This window comes from Myotis myotis, unplaced genomic scaffold, assembly GCF_014108235.1.
Source record: "Myotis myotis isolate mMyoMyo1 unplaced genomic scaffold, mMyoMyo1.p scaffold_m19_p_27, whole genome shotgun sequence".
NCBI lineage: Eukaryota > Metazoa > Chordata > Mammalia > Chiroptera > Vespertilionidae > Myotis > Myotis myotis.
This window is the reverse complement of record NW_023416332.1, coordinates 2,387,064-2,393,138: the sequence shown is the minus strand read 5'-3', so window position 1 is coordinate 2,393,138 and position 6,075 is coordinate 2,387,064.

Genomic DNA, 6,075 nt, shown 5'->3' with positions numbered 1-6,075 from the left:
GCATGTGTTGTGCATTCATACCCGTGTGTGTGTGCACCTGCAGGCACTCTGAGACCAATCCCCCGCGGAGGGTGGACGTGCCCTGATCAGTGAAGGTCCTGCTGCCCCCTCCACCAGCCGGCAGGCCTCAGCCTCGCCCTGAGCGCCCACATTCCCAAAGCCTGGCCCCACCCTGGGTGGCTCCAGGGGAGTGTGCAGACCCCCCATCCACATGCTCGCCAAAGGCTGCACGGGGGGCTGTTGGAGGCTGAGAGTGTGGGGACAGGGAAGCTGAGGTCAGCCCCAGACACAGCTGGTCCCACGCAGGAATCCTGGGGGGTCCCAAGTGTGGGGAGGGGTCACCCAGAGCAGACCAACCGACAGGACCAGGCACCAGCCAGCTGATGGTGCTGGGGGTGCATGGCAGTGCTGAGGGGTGCGTGGTGGGGTGTGTGGCTCCGGACTGGCCACTGGCCGAGGCTGGCCGGCGGGACTGGGGGCCCGCAGGCTGGACAGTTGGGCCGCCAGGGGCCATCCTCAGGCTCAGGGTCCTGTGGACACCGGGCAGGGGGCTGAGGAGCCTGGCGAGGATTCAGGGTGGAGGGTGAGGCCTAAGCACCGTCCTCTGGGACAGCAAGGGGCTCCTCCCCTGGTCTCACAAAGGGAAACTGAGGCCGGGTGCTGCCTGCTGGGGGTCCGCAGCCCGGGCGCAGGAAGCCGGTGCCGTGGCCCCCAGCTGGTGGGCAGTGTCTCAGCCCCGTCCTGGAGCTAGATGCCCAAGGCTCTGTCCCCCAAATCACGCCGCCTCAGCTGCAAGAACTGGGTTGAGTCGGGGGTGGAGGTGGGACTGGGGCCACGGCACCAACCCTCCATCTCCGGGGTTCAGTAGCCACGGGGGCAGCTCGTGGCCCACGCCTCCAGCTCAGGCCTGGGCGGCGGGAGCTGAGCCAGGGGTCCCAAGAGTCCCGGCGTGGACTGATGTCCGTGGAGGCTGGGCCAGCTGCACCGGGGGACGTGGCAGGGCTGAGCCACGGAGGGGCCGAGGCCCCAGGGTCTCAGGGCAGAGAGGTCCCCGGGTGAGGCTGGATGTATGTGGCCGCACGCTTGGCTCACGCTGCCTCTCCCACCCCCGGCCACCCTGTCCTTCGAGTCTGGGCCTGAGCAGGACGTGCGGGTCCTGCCCCAGTCCCTGGCTGCCCCTCTGACGGGCTGTTTGCCCGGGTGTGGGCAGTGGAGCAGACCCGAGCCTGACCCTCCTGTGGTGACCCTGGCCAGGCGGGAGCAGACGGGGAGGGGTCAGCGGGGAGGCCAGGCAGCCGCTCACGCCGGAGATGGCCCGAGCGTGAGGGACTGACCCGGCCACAGGGCGGCAGGGCACCTCCCTCCCCAGCAGAGAGCTCTCTGCGGAGGCTCTGGGAGCTGCTGGCCCCGTGACCTGCTGACCCTCAGCCTCAGAGGCCCCCTGAGCGGATCGGGTGTCGGAGCGAGCCGCCCCTTCCTCTTGGGCGGGATGGGTGCCAAGGTGACTAATCCCCCACCGTCAGCAAGACCTTCCTGCCTGGAACCCAGGCCGGTGGCAGGACGTAACCCGAGCGGGTCCCTGCCCGCCCCCCACGGCCGCAGCCCCCCAGGTTATGCAAGTGACACTTTCCGGAAAGAGCTGCAGAGCTGGGCGTGGCCCACGCGGCCACCACACCGCCTGCCACCGCAGTGGCTCCTCCAGGCCCAGGCCCGCGCCTCCCCCTCCCTGCGGGGCACCAGGAGGGGGCGGGGTGACTGCCCACCTGGTGAGTGGGCACATGGCCAGAGGGAACCCCGGAGCCTGGGCCTCTCTGGAGCCCATGCCCCCGGAGGTCTCACTGGGGGCCTTCCCGGTGGCGCCCGAGGGCCACCCTGCGCTGCCGGTGCCACCCTGCCCACCACCGACTCGCTGGGCAGCCCGTGACCGTGGTGGGCAGGGCAGGTCACAGCCGCCTCTGGCCTCTGCTGCCAGCGCCCACCCACCCGGGACACTGGGTGCTGGGCCTCCCACCCTGGCACCGAGTCACTGGAGAAGGCCACTTGGTCTGAGGCCCGCGTGCCGGACACCCAGCCCCTGCCCTTGGGTGTGCCCGGGGCCGGACAGCCTTCTGCACGGGCAGGGGCCCTGCGGGCGGTGGCGCACCTCGCGGGCAGGACGCTGCAGGCAAAGCCCAGGGTCGGGAACGCGGGCACCGGCGACAGTCAGGCGGCCGGACCCGAGCAGCCCCTGAGCGCAGCCCCTGAGCGGCGCCTCCCCTCCCTCGGCCCCGAGGACCATGTCCTTGGGATGCAGCCGCCTCGCCCAGGGTCCAGCTGCCCCGCGGCCCAGCGGAGTGGCCACGCCCTGGGGGGCCGGACCCGGAGCAGGACCCGCTGAGAGGGGAGCAGCTCCGTGAGTCAGCACGGCTCCCACCCAGCGGGTGGGTCCTGAGGAAGTTGGCAAACTCCCTGTAGAATCTGCACGACGTCAAAGTCTTACTCAAATATCCTGTCGGCTGACGAGGAAGGACAGGAGGGCACTGCCCTGCCCGCGCGGGGAGGGGGGGCGGGTGACAGCGGCCTTGGGGCCAGGGGTGCACCGTGGTCCCCGAGGGCCTCCCTGCGCGGCCGGTGCTGCTGCGGGAGGAGCAGAAGGGACCAAGGGGCGTTGGGTGAGGGCGGGGTCTGGACTCGGTGGCTGGGGTCCAAGGGGGCGTCCAGGCAGGGGGAGGGTGGGAGGCCGGGAGGCCAGGTGCACCGATGGCAGGACGGAGAGGGGGGCAGTGGAAAGGGCCAGGCCGCTCGGCCCTGCTGCTGGGGGTGACCGGAGCAAGAGACCAGCTGGGGATGGGCTGGGAGGGCAGAGGGTGAGGAGGGGCTGGGAGGGAAGGTGAGGATGGCCCAGCGGTGGGCGCGGGTGAAGGGCCAGGACCACTCCACGGGGAGGAGACGGGCTTGGGGAGGGTCGTGCGGCTGTGTGACCAGCAGAGGCAGGCGGCGGTGGTCCCAGCCCAGGGCTGACTGCGGAGCTCACAGCTCTCCGCCGGGGAGGCCGTCAGGGAGGGTGAGAGGAGCGTGGGCCTCGTCCCGCTGCCGGCGACTCGGGACCTGGGCCGGGAGGACTGGGCCCTGGGTTTCTAGGACCTGAGGGGCGGGGGTTCCTCGAGCGGGTATCACCAGCTGTGGGCAGCAGTGCGGCTCCGCCAGCCAGGCGGTGACCCGGCTGCTACAGAGGGGCCTTCTCCCGCCTCTCCCCTCTCGGTCACCCCCCCCCCCCACCTCCATCCACCTAGAGGGCCACACCAGGTTTATATTTCCTTACAGAAAAAATAAAATAAAATAAAACGTAAAGCCCGGCCAGCATGGCTCAGTGGTTGAGTGTCGACCTAGGAACCAGGGGGTCACAGTTTGATTCCAGGTCAGGGCACAGGCCCGGGTTGTGGGGCATGCGGGAGGCAGCCGATCAGTGCTTCTCTCTCATCATTGGTGTTCCTCTCTCTCTGCCTCTCCCTTCTTCTCTGAAATCAATAAAAAGATATTTTAAAAAATAAACATGAAGTGTTGCTGTTGCAAAGCCCGTGTGTCCCAGGCCCCAGAGGGAAGTGTGCTCACGACTAAAGTTCCAAAGAACACGGGTGTGACCGAATACGCCCAGGACTGCGGGTCAGAACAGCCGGACACACGGACAGAGGCCCCGGGGATCGGCCCTGGGGCTCAGGACCCACCTCGTCCAGTACCCACCCCTCCCTGGGCCTCAGGCGCCATGTAGGACAGCCTGGGTGGGACGGCCAGGGACGGCCCCCAGGACAGGCCAGAGCTGACGCAGCCGGACACAAACCCGCCCCACCTCCAAGGCAAACAGCCCAGCGGGGCTCAGGGGACTTGGCACCACGAGCAGGGGGTGGGGGGCCAAGTCCACTCCCCATCAGCAGGCCCGAGGGTCTGTCCCTCCCCCACCCCCCGCTGGTGCCAGGCTCAGCGCCACCCTGTCCCTCTGTGAGCCACGCAGTCCCTCGCCCCACGCAATGGAGGAGCAGGCAGAGCGCCCAGGAGGCCCAGCCTGTCCGCGGTGTGGCCCCCCTCAGGGGCCCGTCTAAGTGGGGGACCCAGCCCGCCAGGGGGGCCAGCAGGGGAGCCCGCCGCTGTGCATTCGCCAGGCAGCTGGGCATCTGCAGATGGTCCCCAGGTGACAGCGATGGCCCGGGCCCCCCATCCCCTGGGCTCAGTCTCATGTGCCCCAAGTCAGGCCCATGGAGGGGGTATCTTCCCGCCCAGTCTCCAGACTCAGGCCCCTTCCTGAACCCCCACCCCAGCCTGCGGGCAGCTGCTGCCCCCCAGGTCTCAGAGGAAAGCAGGGGCTGGCGGGATGGGCCAGAGCAGCGGGCAGGGCTCGGTACCAGGCGCCTTTCAGCACCGCGAGGAGGGAGGGGGCCGGGGCTGTGAGGGGCCACGTCTGGGCCCCTCTGCCAACTCTGCGGTTGCTGAGCCAACACCGGGGTTCCTGGAGGGAAGGGAGGGCCTGTTTGTCGGCGGACACTCGGTTAATCTCCGCCACGGACCCAGGCGGAGGTCCCGCTGCTGTTTCCGTGGCCCTGAGCTGGCTTAATCCTGAGCAAACGGGCCCGGGGCTGCCTGGCCTCCTCCTCTGTCCACACCGTCCACCGCGGGGCCGCGCCGTCCCCACCAAGCTGGCTGTGCTCCCCATCGAGGGGACCCCGGGAGACTCCTCAAACCTGGCCCTGTTTGGGGCGCTGCTTCCGCAGGGCAGTCACCAGGGCTAGGGAGGAGCAGGGGGCGCGGAGGAGGGGACCTGCCGCCTCACGCACACCTGCTGACAGCTCAGGCGGCTCTGCCCAGAAGATGGAGGGTGCCCCTCCTCCTCCCCTCCCCCCTCCCACCCCACCAAGGCCTCCCTCCCCTGGGTTCCTCTCCCCACCTCCCCCCTTCCCACTTCCCCCTGCCCCTCCCCCACTGCTCACCACGGTGTCCCCCCCGTCCAGGTCCAGGTCCAGCCGGGGCCGCCGCACCGGCCTCCCTCCCGGCCGTGCAGGGAGCATCAGCCCAGCCAGCGCGGACCTTCCGGGAGGACGTGCGCTCTGCTGTGGTTTCCAGCTTAGGGATGAGCTGCAGAAACAGCAGGCTGCCTCCCCCAGGTCACACTGCCTGCCTGCGGCCCCCTCCTCCTGTTTGCTCAGGTGTGCGCGTGCCCCTCCCTGGCCCTCTCGCTCCCTGGCTGCGTCTGCCTGCCTTTCTCAACCTCTGCTGCGTGAGAGGACGCCCTGGCCCCCTGGCCACCAAGGAGGCGGGTGCGTGTCTCCCAGAAGCAGGGCAGGGCCCTCCACTCCGCTGTCCTGGCCGCGCTCGCGTCTCCGCGTCTGGGATCCGACCCGGGACCCGAGTCCCATGAACGGGGCCTTTCGCCTCCTTCCACCTGGAATCGGCCCCAGCCGTTCTCCGTGTTTCCTGACCGTGACCTTTGGGGGGCGCGGGCGGTGATGCCGCGTGGCACCCTCAGACCTGGCCTCTCGCAGCCTCCCCTGGCTCCGGTGGGAGCAGGCGCTCAGCAGGGACGATGCTGTGAACCCATGTCCTTCTCGGGGCGTCGGGCCCAGGACCACGGGACAGGGAGCGGGGCCAGTGCTGGGCTGCTCGCCTGCATCGCTGTCCGCCAGGGTCTCCGCGGGAAAGGGCCCGTCGCCCTTGGAAGGCTCGGGGACCAGGGAAGGGCCCCACTCGCCCCGGCCGCACCACGGGGTTGGCCCCGCGCGGCCTTTCCGTCCCCCCTCTCCTCTCCCTCAGCACCCCGCCCGGGGAGAACGTCCTTGTCCTCCCACCCGTTCGTTTTTATCTATTCATTTATATCAGCATCGGCTCATGCACGTCTCTCCTCAGAACTATACACCCACATGTGTAATACTTCCACAACAAAGATTTCATAAAAATAATAAAAATGTAAAAACACAAAAACTATATGGTGGACTGGAAAGCCCTGGTTTCCCACAGAAACACTGAGAGAGAGAGAGAGAGAGAGAGAGAGAGAGAGAGAGAGAGAGAGAGAGAGAGAGAGAGAGAGAACCGACTTTTCAGAACTACAGA